The 17,834-nt window shown below is 49.1% G+C and overlaps 1 long non-coding RNA gene across 2 annotated transcripts in view; it reads right to left on the minus strand.

Annotated features, from left to right (window-relative positions):
- Window positions 1-7,535: 7,535 nt before the first annotated feature.
- LOC148224088 (uncharacterized) overlaps window positions 7,536-17,834 on the minus strand; it is a 43,545-nt gene continuing 33,246 nt past the window's right edge. For both annotated transcript variants that reach the window (XR_015803451.1, XR_015803450.1), the window contains 2 exons: window positions 16,841-16,983; window positions 7,536-16,030 (listed from right to left, as the gene is read on the minus strand). This is a non-coding gene — a long non-coding RNA (uncharacterized LOC148224088). The remainder of the gene's footprint in view (window positions 16,031-16,840; window positions 16,984-17,834) is intronic.

A 17,834-nucleotide genomic window follows, 5' to 3' on the forward strand; every position in this document is an offset into this window, starting at 1 on the left:
GGCTTCAGTTCAGGGGAGGCTTCCTACCTTTTCATCCCACGGCTCTTTTTTTGCTAGTCTGGAGCAGTTCTCACAACAGACTCAAACGTGTCTGAGAGGTCCATTCCCTGTCACCATCTCTGGGAGTGTCCACAGAACTGAGACTAATAAATTGGGCATTTTTCTGGTCTCAGAATCGGAGTCTTAAGTCCTGTGGGGATTTTTTGGTGGGGGTGAAGGTGTGGAGGGCTCAGGAACAAAGTCCTGCATTGCTGGCACTTGGGCCCAGTCCCATCTGGCCAGGGCTCGGGCTGTGAAGCAGGGACTTGAGCGCTGCGTTTCGGGAGTGCAGAACGAGGCTCGCCCAGGCCTCGAGCACAAAGCCCAAATCCTGCCTTTTGGGGACAGACCCCAGATCCTGGGTGCGAGTGCTTGGAACACGGAGCGCTGTCCGGGCTGGGCCCCGGGCTCACGGGCGGCTTCAGGGCTGGGAGCAGCGGCCGAGGCTCTTCCACGGCCGGGACACTCGCGGGGCCTCTCCCCGGGGCCGATGCGGTGCTGGGGGCCGAGCCGCCAGCGCAGCCTTGCGGGGCTCGTGGGGCCGGGGTTCGGGGGCTCGGGCCCAGCCCCCGCCGCGGTTCCCGGTGCTGGAGGCGCCGGGGCTGTTCCCGGGGCAGGAGGCGGAGCGGGAGCCGCGGTGTCTGTCCCGGGCCGGGCGGTTCCCCGGTCGCGGTGCTCCGGGACCCCGGTGCGGGCACTGCGGACCCGGGCACACGGGGCGGGGCGGCCCCGGCCGGGGCTTTCCAGCCTTTCCTCGGTGCCTGCGCGGAGCCGCCGCGCCCGCCAGAGCGGGACGGGAGGGGACGGGAACGCGAGAGCGGGGCCGCCGCTTCCCGCTCCCCGCCCGCTCCTCCTGCCCGCGGCACCGGCACAGGGAGGGTGACACCGGGACACCGAGAGTGACACCGGCACAGGGAGGGTGACACCGGGACACCGAGAGTGACGCCGGGACAGGGAGGGTGACAGCGGCACGGGGCACGACAGGGCCCCGGCCTCACTCCCCGTGCCAGCCCCGCCCGGCTGCGAGCCCGACACCGGCCCCGCCCGCAAACGGGAGCGGCCCCGCGCGGGGCAGGGGCGGGGGCGGCTCAGGTGCTCGGGACGGGGCGGGGCGGGACAAGGGCGGTACCGGAGCAGGACAAGGGCGGTACCGGGGCGGGGCAAGGGCGGTACCGGAGCGGGGCGGGCCCGGCTCAGGTGCTCGGGACGGGGCGGGGCGGGCCCGGCTCAGGTGCGCGCGGCGGGGCCGGGCAGGTGCGCGGGGCCCCAGGGCGGCTGCGCGGGGCGGGGCCGAGGGCATTTAGGCCCCGGAAGTGGCGCCCGCCGCCATTTGCTCCCCGGCGCTCGGTGGGGTCGGCAGCGGCCGCTCCGGGCTCCCCGGCGGGGCCCAGGTGAGGCGCGGGAGCTTCGGCTTCCCACCGCTGCTTCTTTCTACCCCTTCTTCCCTCTTTTCCTTTCTCCCCGTTACCTCTCTCCTCTCTGTCCGCCGCAAAACCCTCATTTCTCTGCCCCTTTGCTCTCGTCTTCCTCCTCTGCACCTCGTCTCCCCCTGTCCCCACTCCCTGCACATCCCGACCCTCCACTCTACCCCTCCTTCTTCCTTTTTCTACCTTGCTCCCTCTCGTCTCCTGAGCCCCCACTTTCTTCCTCTCCCTGCCCCATCCTACGCATCCCGACCCCCCCACCCCCCTCTTCCTTTCCTCCCTACACACCCCGACCCCGATTCTCTTTCTCCTCTTTCCAGCCTCTCTCCTCTCCTGACCCGGCTTTCTGACCTCCCTGTGCCTCTCTCTTCCCCCATTCCCTCTCTCCCCTCCTGACCTCCACTCTTGCTCCCCTCTTCTCTCTCTATTCCTCCATTCCCTCTCTGTCCCTCTCCCCCCTCCTGACCTCCCCTCTTCCTCCCTCTACTCTCTGTCTTCCTTGTCTCCCGTCCTGACCTTTCCTCTTGCTCCCCTCTGCTCTCTCTCTATTCCCGCACTCGCTCTCTGTCCCTCTGTCCCCTTATTCCCCTCCCTGTTTCCCCGCATTCGCGGGGTTCGGGGCGCCGGATAATAAAGGCCCGAGGCCCGGAGCCGGCGCCCCTCCCTTGAGTCCCCCAAATGGGCCGGAGCCGCTCTGCGGCCCCCGCCAGCAGATTCCAACACTGCCCTACACTGCCGGGCTTCCGGCTTTCCCTCCATCACACTTGGGGGGGCAGGGGGTCGGGGTGGGCCCCCTCCTCCGGAGGGGGTCCTGGGGGGGTCGGAGGGAGGGGGGTCGGGAGGGGGGGTGGGGGGGCTCCCTCCGGAGGAGGGGCCCCTGGGGGGGGGCGGGGGGCGGGCCCCCTCCGGAGGGGGGGGTCCGGGGTGGGAGGGGCTGGGGGGGGTCAATCCCCCCTTAGCTCCTCTCACCCCGGGCCCTCCCCTCCGGACGGGCCCCGCCCCCTGAGCCCCTCCCCAGGACCCCCTCCTCCGGACGGGGCCCGGGGGGAGGGAGGGGTGGGTGGGGGGGGGGAAAGCAGAGGGGGGTCACGTCACTCTGAACCGTAATTTTATTTTTGTTACAAACAAGCGCAGTCTTCCTCCCTCCTGGCCCCCCCCACCCACCCCTCCCTCCCCCCCGGGGCCCCGTCCGGAGGAGGGGGTCCTGGGGAGGGGCTCAGGGGGCGGGGCCCGTCCGGAGGGGAGGGCCCGGGGTGAGAGGAGCTAAGGGGGGGATTGACCCCCCCCAGCCCCTCCCACCCCGGACCCCCCCCTCCGGAGGGGGCCCGCCCCCCGCCCCCCCCCCAGGGGCCCCTCCTCCGGAGGGAGCCCCCCCACCCCCCCCCTCCCGACCCCCCTCCCTCCCTCCCTCCCACCGACCCCCCCAGGGGCCCCTCCGGAGGAGGGGGCCCACCCCGACCCCCCGCCCCCCCAAGTGTGATGGAGGGAAAGCCGGAAGCCCGGCAGTGTAGGGCAGTGTTGGAATCTGCTGGCGGGGGCCGCAGAGCGGCTCCGGCCCATTTGGGGGACTCAAGGGAGGGGCGCCGGCTCCGGGCCTCGGGCCTTTATTATCCGGCGCCCCGAACCCCGCGAATGCGGGGAAACAGGGAGGGGAATAAGGGGACAGAGGGACAGAGAGCGAGTGCGGGAATAGAGAGAGAGCAGAGGGGAGCAAGAGGAAAGGTCAGGACGGGAGACAGGGAGGGAACGGGGCAAACAGAGAGAGTAGAGGGAGGAAGAGGGGAGGTCAGGACAAGGAATGGGGGAATAGAGAGAGTAGAGGGAGGCAGAGGATTAAGATCTAAGGTCAGGAGGGGAGAGAGAGAGACAAGAGAGGGGGAATGGGGGAATAGAGAGAGTAGAGAGGAGGTCAGGAGGGGAGAGAGGGAATAGAGGAAGACACAGGATAGAAGGAGGCAGAGGGAAGAGAGTCTGGAGGGAGAAGGAGAAAGAGGAATAGAAGCGGGGTCGGGGTGTGCAGAGAGGAAAGGCAGAGGGGGAATGGTGGGGTCGGGCTGGGTGCCCGGGAAGAGGAGAGGGGAGGAAGGAGGGGTGGGGGGGGTCGGGATGAGTAGGATGGGGAGAAGATGGATAAGGAGGAGGAAGAAGGGCTAGAGCCGAGGGTTGGGGTGTGCAGGGAGAAAACAGAAGGGAGCAGTGAAGGGAAGGAAGGAGAGACTGGGGAGGGGAGGGGGGGGTAAGGGGTAGGAGGGGGAGCAAGAAGAGGTAGAGTGGGGGAGCCGGGTGTGTAGGGGGACAAGGAGAGGACGGAAGGGGAGTTCAGGAGCGGAGAGGGAGCAGGGTAAGGGGTAGGAGGAAGAAGAAGGAGGGATAGAGGGGGAGACCTCACCTGGGCCCCGCCGGGGAGCCCGGAGCGGCCGCTGCCGACCCCACCGAGCGCCGGGGAGCAAATGGCGGCGGGCGCCACTTCCGGGGCTTAAATGCCCTCGGCCCCGCCCCGCGCAGCCGCCCTGGGGCCCCGCGCACCTGCCCGGCCCCGCCGCGCGCACCTGAGCCGGGCCCGCCCCGCCCCGTCCCGAGCACCTGAGCCGGGCCCGCCCCGCCCCGGTACCGCCCTTGTCCCGCTCCGGTACCGCCCTTGTCCCGCCCTTGTCTCGCTTCGGTACCGCCCTTGTCCCATCCCGAGCACCTGAGCCGTGCCCGCCCCTGTCCTATCCCCCCCTTTCCCTGTCTCTCTCCTGTCCCATCCTGTCCCTTCCCTGTTCCGCTGTCCCGAATCCTTGCTCTGCGCTGTCGGGCCCCGTCCCGAGGGGGGCGCTCTCGGCCGGGCCGGGTCGGGGATGCGCGCCCGGGTCCTGCCGGTACCGGCTGCGGTCCCGGGCGGTGCCGCCTCTCCCCGTGGGCGGATGCGTGTCCGGGACCGGAGGACCGGGACGAGATTGGGGTTGGGATCGGCACCGGGGCCGCCCCGTTCAGGACGAGCCGCTCCGGGCCGGGCGCTGGAGCCGCGTCCCGCGCTGCCGCTCCCGCTCCACCGGGGCTCCGCCGCCAGCCCCAAAGGCAGTTCCGAGTCGCTGGTTCCGAGCGGGCCCGGGACTGGGCTGTGCCAAAGGCAGCCCCTAGAGCCGAGCGGCTGCGGCTGACGCTGGGCCAAATGAGCCCGGTTTAAACACCAAAGCCGGGATTTGGGCTTTACTTCAAGCCCCCCAAAATACATTATTCTGTGAAGCTCAAAGCCCAGAACATGGGTCTTGTTCTTTACCTCAGGCCCCTAACATGCAGAACTTACTCTCTGTGAGTCCAAATGCTGTCTGAGTAATCGTGGTTTCAAGTCCCCAAATCATGACTCGGTTAATCCGTCTGCACTTGGCCAAAGTAGCCTGCTTTTGAGCAGTCAAACTGCAGCACTTGCTCTCCATTTCAAAGCTGAAATACACAGATCATGGTCTCTTTTTAGACCCCCAAAACGCAGAGCTTGGTCCCTGTTTCTCAGCCATAAATGGGGCCATGTAAGGCCAGCAGCACTTGCTCTCCATTTCTCAGTTTTAGTACTGGCCCCATAAGCCTGGTTTCAAGGCTCAAATGCTGTACAGGACTCAGTCTATGTCCTACACACCCAAAATGGAGGACTTGGTGTCTCTATGCGAGTCCAAAGTTGGCTGAGTGACCCTAGGTTTTCAAGGTCCCAAAACCCATGACTTGGTCTCTGTTTTTGAGGCCCTAAAATATAGCACTTGGTCTCTGAGTTAAGAGATTGTCTTAGTCTCTGAAAAAGCACAAGGCTTAGTCACTGTTTCTGAACCCCAAATCCAGCCATATGACCCTGTTTTCAGAGTCTGAAATGCAGGATTTAGTCTCTGGTTTTAAGCTCGGAACCTGAATTTTGAGCTCCCCAAAAGCAGCCCTTGGTCTTTCTTTGTGAGCCCAAAAATTGATCAAGTGAGCCTGGTTCTCAGGCTCTGAAACATAACAGTGACTTGGGTCTCTGAAAGCCCAAAATTGCTTGACTTGGTCTCAGTTCCAAGGCCCCAAACCCAGTACTGAGTCCAGTTCTGGGCCCCTCAAACCCAGTGCCTGTGATGATTACAACTCAGTATTTCTATATATATTCCTCTAATTGCTAAAGCAGGAGGGAAGATGTAACAGGTTTTCCTTTAACATATTTTTTACTTAAAAATCTACACAGACATTGCAGCTTACATGTCCCTTTGTCTTCTGAAGTACTTAATAATTCTTCTAATATATTTTTTCACATTGCTTCTTTAAACAGAGCCAACTCAGTATTTTCCATTTGACCTCAAGAAACACTGAAATATGGTCTAATATAGAAACATTTTCTGAATAATTTTAAGAAGTGAAACACAGACAGAATGGTGTTTGCCCATCTCCTCCTGCCATTCCCTCATGGGGAGCAGTAGCTGGTGCTGCTGGATCTTCCTTCCCAAGGAGGTGCCAAATGGGAGCAGTGTCCAGAGCCTGGAGCAGGGCTGGGATGATGATTAGACAGTGAATTGGCACTGGTGCTGCTCCCCGGGATTTTGGTGCTGCATGGTTTGGGCAAGACAAATTTCAAGCCTGGTTCCTAAGAAGTTTTTGGCAAGAAGAGAGGCCAGTACATGCACCTGTTACCAAAGGTGGCTGTGAGGAATTTGTCCTCCCACTGGAGAGACATTTCTAGGGCACAGTGGATTGTTACAGCACAGCCTGGAACCAAACCTGGTGGCAGAACTTGTCCTTCTTAGCCTGAGCTCTCATTCATAGGGTGAACACGATTGAGGGTAATGGCCAAAATGCCTGACAGCCTCAGGTGTGGCAGCAGGGGATTTCCACGTGCCCCCAGGCAGGGACAGGGAGCCCTGGCTGAGCACAGAGCGCTGAACGTGCAGACTTCTGTGCACGCGTGAGTGACGAGCAGCGCTTGGGAAAAGCCTGGGACTGCACCTTCCCCAGGGCACTGGCAGCAGAGCGATCGTGCCTGGGGTCAGGCACTTTGCACAGGGCCCATAAAGGCGCCTCCCAGCCCCCGGTTAACTCTGGCCTTCGGATGGCCCCGTAGGTAAAGGAGCTCCTCCTTCTGCGATTCCCCGCGGAGCTGCTTGAAGCCCAGTGCAGATGCGCACGTTCTCCGTGGGATCAGTGCGCTCTGACAGGGCTGAAGCTGCTCCAGCTCCACGGGACAGTGACACAGAGCAGCCCCAGCACAGGCAGAAGGCTCTGAACTGACTCCAGGCTGCTGGGGAACAGCGTTGGTCCCGGCATCAGCATCGGGCCCCTCACAGTCACACTTACACTCGTTCTGCAGGGATGGGGACTGGTTGACAATTCGCTGCATTCCAGTTTGGAAGGAAGAGTTTTGTGTCTGACCCTTTATTTTCAATGCTGTGGGTCTGCCTGCCCTGCTGACACGCCTTTGATCCATCCCATTCCTTCCATTTCAGCTACAGATGAGGAAAGCTAAAGCAGTAACAGTGCTCTTTTTTCTGGTATGCTTTTGGCTTAGTGTTATCAGGCTGGATTTAGTTTCTGCATTCATTTCACTGCTTTCATAAAACTGACTTGGAAATTTTGATGACTGATAAGGAATGACCTTTTCTCAGCTGCTCTAACAAAATTTAAAAAAAAATCCCTTTGGACTGAAGAAATGCAGATGATATTATTGACAATTTTTATATGAGATAATAAATCTTAAAAGGCTTTTCATACACATGTACTCACAAAGTCAGAGTTTTATCTGAACATGACCTAAATGCTATGAAAATTTCCAGAAGCCTCACAAGTATGAAAATACTCTTCTCAAAGTCACAGGAGACTTTGAAAAAAGTGAGAAACAACAACAACTAAAGAAAAACAAAAATTAAAAAAAAAAGGAAAGCAAAAGCACCATGTTATTTCAGTGTAAGCACATTAAATAACTGGCATCTGTCCTGAAGTCTTGTAAAACAAATTGTAGCTCTCTGCAATTAAGTGTGATGGCTTACAGTATCCTGCAAGATTAGCAATCTCTAGGGAATGTTGACAAGACCTTCGGCATAGCAATGCAGCGCTGCCCCCTCAAAGAACAAAGGAAAGCTCCTGGGAAATAATTAAAAACCATTTTGGGCAGCTTGGGATGCAAATACAGACTTTTCAGGTTATGCAGAAATAAGCTGGAAACCCACAGAACATCACCAAAATACACTAAAGGAGAATGACTGATGTTTTTCCAAATGGGCCTGAAAGGAAAAGGCTGGGAATGAGAGAGGACAGGAAGTTTTCTGAGTAGCTGTGGTTCCTGAAAAACTCTCCTCTCTGTCTTAATTTTTTTATTTTTGTAGTCTGATGATGGAGATGAAACTAATCAATCTTTTCATTAATCCTGACTCTTTCTCCTTCATCTGAAAAACTGACATCAATTATGATTTTAGTTTCATATTTTACTTATTCAGAATCTTGTTAGAGAACAGTATTTACATATTCAAATCTGTTATTTTCACTGGTCTGTGCCTATATTCTGTGTCAAACAAAGCTTTATGTTACCTCTTAATGGTGTTAAAAATAGTAGGGTCTCCTCATTATGTTGACCATACTTGGTTAGCTCAATACTTCCAACTGTTCTTCATCTCTTGCTACTTTTTGATTCAAGAAGAATATTTACTGAAAAGAATAACAAGGAAAATCAAGTATTTTAAAATTGATCACTTAATTGCTGACGTCTATCTAACAAAGCCATCTTTGGGTTATTTTGGCAACATGGTAAATTTAGGAGGTAGCTGACCTTAAAAGGGTCATTTCTGGATAAAAAAACCAGTTAAACTTAAATCAAGACTTGAGAAATTAGGACAAACTACAGGGAGGATCCAAGTCACGAAGTCTCTTTCTCACACAGCCATAATTCACTAAAGGGAGTGTTTGAACATTTCCACAACTGCAAGAGTTTGGACAGAAGGAATGGGGAAGGAAATGCATTTTACTATTTAGCCTGTACATGGTGGCCTCCTCCTGTCCAAAGATGCAAGCCTGAAAAATTAAGAGGTGTGAAGTACATACAGCCCAAAGGGTAAAAAAGAGACAGGCATTTAAATAACTTTTATCACTTTTTGCATATAATGATGTTTAGAACAGTATTGTTTAATGATGCAGTATTTTTTCTAAGGTACCCAGGTCCCTCATCACTGCTGAAGCCATTAGAAGGGATTATTCCATTTTTTTATATAATTTCTACAGCACAGTGAGGAAATCCCACAATGTCTGCATGAGCATTCTTGCCATTGCTTGTGGTTTGAGATGCAGTGAGTTTCCTGGCACGAAGTGAGAGAAAATCATGTGCTGAAGGTGTAAGCCAGCAATGAAGCAGTAAATAGCTGCTCCTCAGAAGATCAGCTCATTAAGAAGCAGACATCTGAATGAAATAAGGTTCCTGGGGAGTCTGTGGCATGCCAAAAAGAGAGGCATGAAACCTCGTTATGTGCCATGACCAAGCAAAAGGAATTTCTACCTAGGCAGGATCTGTGGTTAATATTCTGCTCTTGTGCTTTGCCCACTGAAGCCCTGGTGTGCTTTTGTTTATGGTGTGGTTCTTGTTCAGCACATTTCCATGTGAGCAACTGCGAGTGGCTCTGTCACCCTGGGCACAGAACAGAGCCCAGCTGAAATGCCAGAGGCTGCAGTTTTCTTTATGCCATGAAGAAAACCAAAGAAAAATATCACAACCTTTTTCTTTTTTTCTTTTTTTTGCTGCGACAAAAGCTTCAACAATAGCTTCCTTATTCAATAGAATGGTGTTGTATGGATATATAACAGCTGGTCAAAAGACTCCAAGATTATTTAGCTTTTAATTAGCTTTTTTGTACTGTTAATTTTGTTAGCCATAAATAGCTAAATGACACAGTATTTGTGTAACTTAGCAATACCCAGCAATATTCACAGCTTAATTAAATAATTGACATGCCAATCTCTAGTCATGATGTAAAAAGACCAAAAGACAAATTAAATAATCATAGCTCCCTTGGCCAATTTCTAGCAAAAGAGAAACAGGGCCTGTTGAGACATATGGTAAACAATGTTTTCTGCAAAACAGCAAACTAAAACACATCACTACTCCCACGTGCTAGGAGGCAGGATACATTTTCAAAGCACAATCTCACGATGAGCAGCAGACCTGTCACAGAGCAGTTGCACCAGTGCTTGAACAGGGAATTCAACTACCATGAACTGAAAGCAAAGGGAAGAAGGCAGGAGAGGGCATGAAATATCACAAATTCAAATGGCAATTTCCCAAACAATTTTTTTATTGTTTGGAAATTTGTGAAATGTGACAAATAAAGAAGTGATTGAGAATGCCCACTACACTGAGATCTGTCTCTGCCAACACATGCATAAGTAGGAATCAGTGCTGGAATTACCTTCAGTTAAATCAGGCACCCATGCCAGCAGGGGTGAGGAATGAAGACATAGATTCAGTTGCTAAAATCTGCCAGGATTTAGAAGTTTTCTTACATCATGGCTTCATTATCTAATCACCCTGTTGGGATACATGCATACTGTACACAAAAATGTATGTACAGCACAAAAATCCAAAAATTCACTATAAGTTGCTTTACATTGTGTTTAGCAGACATTATCCCACAAATGAACAACTTCAAATAACAATAGTTTTTCTCTTGACTAGGTTCTCTGCTATGGTGATGTTATTTATCCTGGTGTCACACAAGCAGCCTTGTGCAGGGAAATCCACTGGTGGCAGCACAGTGATAAGGGTGCCGTTTATTCGTATTTTTCTATTGCATATTTGAAAAAGTTAAACCCAAAAAAATCTGCCAAGATATGATATTCCTTGAGAGGAAGAACATGGTTTATGTGTCTCAGCTTTGCCAAAGAACTCTGGATACCAACGCTTCAGTTTGTGAATAAAGATGTAGGCACAAACACTGCCTCAGGCAGGGTGAAGACCACCCTTGGGCAGGAGTGGTTTGGAGCTGCAGTGGTGAAAGGATGGGGGTGTGCTTTGTTTTGCAGACATTTGGGTGTGTATAACAGGCCTGTCCAAACAGAATTGGTGTGTCTGATGGCTGATCCAATGTTCCAAGGAGGTCCTCTATTCAGAACTTGTTTTCCTTCCCACTTACCCTACTTTGTGTATTGTGCTAGATTATACTGGTTTGGTAAGTGGCAGTCACAGTTACTGTCCATCTGGATGTGTTTTGAGGCTCTGTAAAGTTTTAACAACTGTGAAGGGGAAAACACTGAAGTATGCAGCCAGTCTGAAGTGGTTATCTTGGGCTTTAACCTACTGTCACCAGTAAGGCACAAAACACCCTTCACAGGCCATGTAAAACTTATTCCATTTGTACCTTAATAACACAGCAAAAAGCATTCTCTTATGAGATAAAAGGTTCTCTCTTTGTATCTGTAATCTCTTTATGAATGAAAATGGTTATAATATTTAAAGTATTATTATATAATATTATTCAATATTATAATATTTAATATTTAAATCATACTAACACGTCTCTATGCATTCCATCTTGATCTAAGACACGTATAACTGAATGAGATACTTGATTAACTCTTGCACTTGTCTTACTGATTGCTATTACACAAGGAGATTTTATACTTTTCAATATTTTTTAGGAAGAAAATTTGTTCTCATGCTATTCGTTATGGAATGCCAATCAGTTTTCAAAACATTTGTGCATGCTTGTCATGTTTGTCCCATGTTTAATAAGCCTGATTTTCCATGTTATCCCAGACTAAATTACCCTGTCAATCTTTACCTCCTAGGCCTGTGATGACAGATGATGATAAACACCTGGCTAGGCACGAGCATGGTTCTGCACATGAACTGAGTCTGTGCAGGCCTTTTAAGGTCAGTAAGGTTAGGACTGGTCATCTCTAAGTGTTAACGTAGGCAGGTTCTTGTGTCAGGCTCAAAGGGATCCAAGGTTTTGGGACCACATCTCTCTAAGCTATCACCTGCACATCATGGGATTGTGAGGGATGATTTCCCTCAGAGCCTGGGCTGGGGTTTGCTCCCAAGCTGGGCCATGGCACAGGAGCACAGAGCAGTGCAGGCACTCACCAGCTCTCTTTGTTCCTTCCCTCCAGCCTCTGGAGCTGCTGCAGGCACTGGCACTGCTCCCTCTGCTCAGCTCCTGCCCCAGGATGGGGCTGACTGGGCTCCCCTGGCTGCCTGTGAACACATGAACGGGGAACAAGAGCACGGCTCCCAGTGCCAGGTCTGTGCTGGGCTTGGCTCTGCAGGAGATTTATCAGCACGGCTGTGCTGGGAGCTGAGCCTCTGTGCTCTGTGAGGGGTACAAAGGACATGGCACACCCCCAGTCCTGGTCCCCAGAGTGCCACTGCACTGCCCTGCTGCTCCAGCCTTCAGCTCCAAACCACGCTGCTGCCCAGGTGTGCTTTCTGACATATTGATGAACACACGGCAGAGGAGAAGCCAAATCACACAAAACTCTCTTCTTCTGATCTATGGGGCAGTTCATTACCATCAGCCCTCAGAGCAAAATAATGCCTGTGCTGAGAGCAGGGCTCTTCACACAGCACCTGAAGCTGTGCCTGCAATTCCAAGTGGGATTTAAGTCTCTCTCGTTTATGCACAGCCTTCTGCTACTTCATCCCTTGGCTATCCCAGCCAGGCTGATAAATTATTTTCTTTGCCATCTGTAAGACAGGATTAGACCATATTGGGCAGGAGAAAACCTCTTCTGCTGGGGGAGGGGGGAAAAAGTTACTGAAACACCATCATAAGGCAGAGATGCTGTTGAAACAGCAAAGGATTTTCCTGAAGGTTCTTAGTACCCATCTGCAATAAATTTTTATGAGGGTTTGGATGAAATAGAGGCCTGGGCTAGCCAGCAGGTTAGTGGTTTGGAAAGCTGCACAGCACAGTTACTGGCAAATCCTTGCTTTATCCACCCTGACAGGTTCTGCCATACTATTTATTTTTCTAATGCAATAACATAAATCACTGTCAGGTCATCAGCATTCCCACAGTTTTCCAAAGTATTTTTGTGTCTGCCAAAGGTTCCCACTGGACCTCTAGGCCTATAGGATGCTATATAAGCTCCTTTAATGGAGCATGTAGTGCTGAGCTGTGCTCTGCTCCAACATTCCTGCTCAGAGGAAGAGGTTTAAGGAATGAGGTGGTCCCAAGAGTTATGGCTTAAGGAGCATATTAAAGGCCACCTCCAGTTATAACATGTCTTAAAACCTGAAAGCAAAGCAAAGCTGTATTTTAAACAAAAGCTTTTTTTCCTTTCACTGTCCACTTAAGAGAATTCTATATGAGGATCCCAGAGTAAAGCAAGACACTCTGAGGACACAGGAATCTATGCCATACTCCTGAGGCCCATGATCCAGCTGAAAATAGCTCAAGTGCAAGGTGTGCTGGCCACATGTCCCTTTGTGCCTTGTTGTTCAGCTTTTTCTTCTGGGTAACTCTTTCCCTTCTTCTTTTCCTAAACTGTGGTGGAGCACTTCCAAAAGATGTTAAAAAATGAAATAGAATTCAGTTCACTGATTATTTTGTGAGAATCTTAGTTCTCTGTGGGAGTTGAAGTGATGCTTTTACCAGCCCATACCATGAAAGAAGTCCTGACAATAAGAGGTGGACTCTCAGATGCCAGGCTGCCCATGCCATCCCACAGCACTCTTGGGCTGCCCTGCTTTGCTGAATCTCATGACATCAAAGCTCCAGCCATGCTGAAGGATTTGAAGCACAACAGGCCCTTTTCAGATCATCTCAGGGGCCTGACCTGAGGATAAGGGGTGAAGGGGTGCAATAACATCCATCCCAAACTTGGTGCTGTGCAGCAGCTTCCCTGATGTGCTTGGTCACCAGGTGAACCACTCTGAGCAAACCTCACAGATTTTCTCCCCACACCAATCAGAGCAAAGCTTGGGGTTCTGTTAAACACCTGAATCTTCCCCTAAAACCCTTTATTTTCATTAATTCATGACTACTTTCCTCCACACTACACTTACTGATAAACTCGCCATATTTCTGTGCACTGTCCTTTCTTTAGTTCTCTGACTTTTTTGCCTCCAAAAGCAAAAAATATCCAATTCTCTAGATCTAAAACATTTCTTAGTTAAATTATAGGCTTTCTTCTTTGAAAATCTAAAAAGTTAATGCATGACTTCTCTTTGTTTGGCTTTGTTGTGAGGGAAGGAATGGTCTGGCTGCAGAGTTGTGTTTTTCTCAGAGAACATTGGATGGGCATATCAGTCAGATTTTTGCTTTCCCTTCTTTGAAGGAAAGATAAAACTAACTAATGAGTTGCAGAGTTTCTCTAGGCAATGGTCTCTTTATACTTGTTAAAACCAACGTAGGCAATGTTATCCACAAACCTTATTAAGGAAAAATGTTTTAATGTCCTTTTCTCAAAGACACATTTATCTTTCCAGTGGAAGAAAGACAGCTAAATTTGGAATTTCTCTAAAATAAGAAAGAGACTATCAGAGTCTCTTCTCAAGAGAACCCATGAGGATTTATTCCCAATACATAATGTCCCAAATGAACCCAGTATACCATTAGGCTGGAGAAGCTCTTCAACTTACAACATTTACCACCAATACACCAATGGTATTTCAGTGTGGAGAGAACAAACAGCCATCTGATTTAAAATAAACCAAAGAGAGGTAGGAAAGCTCATCATGATGAAGACAAGAAGTGAAGAAAACTCTACTCACCATTTCAGGATCATGTATGAAATTCTAAGCATTAATGAAAGTAGCTGCATTGAAATACAGTATGTCACCTGAATATTGCAGCTGAAATTGAAAAATACCAGGCTAGGAGCTGAAAACAGGATCAGTTGAAAGAAACACTGAGGTAGGAGACCAACTCATGTTATGGAGGAAGGACTTATATCTGAGCTTTGGAAAGCAGAGGGGACTGAGCAGCAGGCTGTGAAGTCAAGTAGATGGCCAAGAAAAATGGAAAGGAATTGAAAAACAGAAAGGATAAACAAAACACTTCTAAGAAAGTTACTTATGTCCTAGTCAGGACGGAAAGGCTACTAAGGAATGGGTTTGGAAACAGTGGCAGCAGAAATTAAAATGTCTGGTGTATTTGTAAACAAAGGCACACAGATATTCTATTCTGACTTGGCTGTGAAATGTATGATAAGAAAAGTGCACTCAGACGTTTTTGAGAGATTTACAGAGTAGCTCTCTGTTTAAAGAGTCCACATGAGTGAAGGAAAGGCAGAGGGGATTCAGAAGTGGATGCAAGTTGTTTATAACACAAGCATTAAAAACAGTATGCTTCTGTTTTGTTGGCATTGAGAAAAGACATCTGAATAACCTGTCATCTCCAGCAGTTGCTCAAGCAAACTTACTCCTCTTTCCCAAGGAAGCTGGGTTTGATTGGTCTCTGAAGCACTGCTGAGTTACAATGCCACAAGTAACATGGAATTGCTGTCTGTTCTTGTTCCCTGGCACAGTCAGCATTTTCACTTCATTTAGATTGTAGCTGACATGGCTCGTGCTTTCAGCTCTAGGAATCCTCTGTCTGGCCCTTTGAGCTGGCCAAGGGACTCGCTCTATAAATATACTTACAGGATTTCTAGCTCAGTCTCAACAGGTCAGCACGTCCTCAGTTTGGTTGATTTCCCTGAACTGGGAAGGAACAGAACAGTGAAGAAAAATCCCACTTCTCCCAGCCCACAGGCTGGTTAATATCTGAGGTGCTAATGCACAGTCATTAGGCTTCCAGACTGACACAGCAGCTTGGAAGGAGAGGAAGGATTTTGTGTCCTTGATGTGTCTTGTTTTATGGTACCATCAGACCTAGCAGAGCTCACCACTCCAAAGCTGCTATCAGTCTTCATTGCCACAGGCACATCTAAGCACCTTGATTTTAAGTTCTAAAGCAACATATATTCCTGGCAGGAAAGAGGAAAAAATTCAAAAGTGAAAGAAATCAATTCAGAGTCTTAATAAAACAATCAGAAGTATAGCAGAAAGAATAATATCAGAAGTATAGCAGAAAGAATAATGAAACATTGGAAATGATTTATGGCTGTAATGGATCACTCTCTATGTCTTTACAGAAAGAAAATATCCAAATTACCTCAGCTTTCATAGTCATATTCCCAGTGACTGCAGATGAGGAACTTTTAAATGTATGTTTAAGACTGGAAATGGTTATAAAAGATCAGAGGCTTTCAAAACTCACTGTGTACCAGGTCTAGTGAGTGCAATGCCAAGAGCAATATATGAAATCTGATCTGACAGTTTCATAATTTTCCTTTGTTTGAGGAGATCCCTGTGCAGTGAAAACATACAGCAAAGTGCCAGGACTCAGAGGTAAGGACCACTGGCAGTTTCTCACTGACAAAATATTAAAAATAAAATAAAAAAGAAAGGAAGAATTAACTACATTAGGAAGTCCCAGGGAGTATGGTTTAGATTAAAGGACACTCTTTTCAACGAGGCTGCTGGCAGGTTGATGTAGGACTCTTCATGCAGATGTTTGGAAAGTATTTCACAAACTCTACTTTTGGAGAGGGCTTCTAAAGGCTGTTGCTCTTCCACTGCTCTGTGCCACCTCCAATTTATCTTTAGCCTAATACAGAAAAAAAAAATAGAAACAACAGATTCTCGTTAAATAGGAGGGGTCTTTTAAAGAAACACAGTAAAACATAAGATATTATAGTCCAAATCCCATAGACCCTGTATCTATAGTAGGCTGGCAGCTCTCCTCTTACCTATATACAATAAAAATGAAGTAAAAGCAAATCTGTCAAAACTCAGCAGTTTTAATGCAGTCCCCTTGGTTCATAGTGGCTGCATGTGAACAGTGCAAAGAGCAATAAATTGCTACACTGAAATATAACCAGACCTGGTTGTGTGGTTTATCTTTAAAAGTCTGCTTCTATATTATGCTCTGGCTATTGATTTTTAGCAGACAGTGCACCTGGCAGCTGTTCTTCAGCCCCTCTCAGATATATTCCGAGCTGGACTGTGTTCCCTTGAACATGAAACACACAAAAAGGTGACTTAAGTAAGATCTCAACTAAGGGAGCTTTTGTGTTTTGGCCAAAATCTGGGCTAATGCTCTGAAGTTCTGTTAATTAATTTTGCAATTTTTTGTTCAATTCTGACTTTCAATTGATGAGGAGCTTTGAGTGTGCTTCAAAGCCAGAGAGCAAGAGCTCCATCTTCTCTCAAACAAAAACAAACCTGCTGGGTGGTGTCAGTTCAGCTCTGAAAATGAGAACCCCACTCTGCTTATGCTCTGTCTACCACATTTTCCTGCAGCAGAGGAGAAATGCTCAATGCTGCTGTTCCCCTGCCTGCTCCCCCTTTCTGACTTCCTGCATTTTTGTCTATCTATCTTCCCTGATCATCTCTCAGTGTCTGGAAAAGGTGTTACCTCATGGCAATACCCAAGGAAACAGTTTCTCCTTTCCTTTCCAGGTTTCATTTTTGCAAATGCAAGATGTGACGAGGGATGCCTCTTGTCTTAATGAAAGAGGCTGAAGGTTCCATTGACTTCACTGGGGTCAAACCTTCACCCTATTGGAAAAATGGAAGGAATTTCCATTTTCACAGAGAATTGGCCACCCTTAATTGTGTTGAAACCTCAAATATTTTCTTCACAGGGCAAAGTTCGTCTCTTATTTCAGATGAATGCAGTGGCTGAGTGTCACCTGCTGCTGGAAAATCTTCGGAAGTTCCTTAAAACTACAACAGGCATAAAAGAGAAGCAGGGTGGGAAAGGGTTGTTTGCTATTAAACACCAACACAAACCAAGCTGGGCTTTTTGTCTGTGCCCTTCCCCCTTTTTGTTCACACACTCCTCTTCACCCTCCAGACAGTCTTAGAATGCTAATTTTTCTAATCATTGGAGAATGAAAACGATTATAGAAATCAACTAAAATATTATTTTAAACCTTGTTAAATGAGACTGGATTCACACTACAAATTAAGTCCTGATCTTTCCCTTCTAAAGTTCAAAAATGTTATTTCTCATACTCTATACAGCCTGTCACTTTCAAATTCAAAGCAAATGCTTGAAATCATTTTCAAAAAAGGATGTTTATACAAACTGGCAGGTGGAATTTACAAAGAAAAGGTTTTATTTAAAAGTCTATTTGTCTCTTTTCACAGATATTTAGGATTTCTCCTCACTTAGCAGAAGATGATATGGATGCCCAGAAATAATCGGTGCAATGGTACTGTAGTGATAAAGATCTAATTGTGCTATTCTTTCTTGGGGTTTTTACCACTTTCTGAACTTTAAGGTATTCAATTATTCTGTTTTTCTCAAGGGTAAAATATGCATGTAACCCTCAGTTAGCAGTAAGAACAATGTGCAAACCTTCACACATCAAAGATGTGACTACGTGCTTTTGTCTCTCCTAATG

Source organism: Sturnus vulgaris, chromosome 4 (genome assembly GCF_052056855.1).
Source record: "Sturnus vulgaris isolate bStuVul1 chromosome 4, bStuVul1.hap1, whole genome shotgun sequence".
In the NCBI taxonomy this organism is placed as follows: Eukaryota; Metazoa; Chordata; class Aves; order Passeriformes; family Sturnidae; genus Sturnus; species Sturnus vulgaris.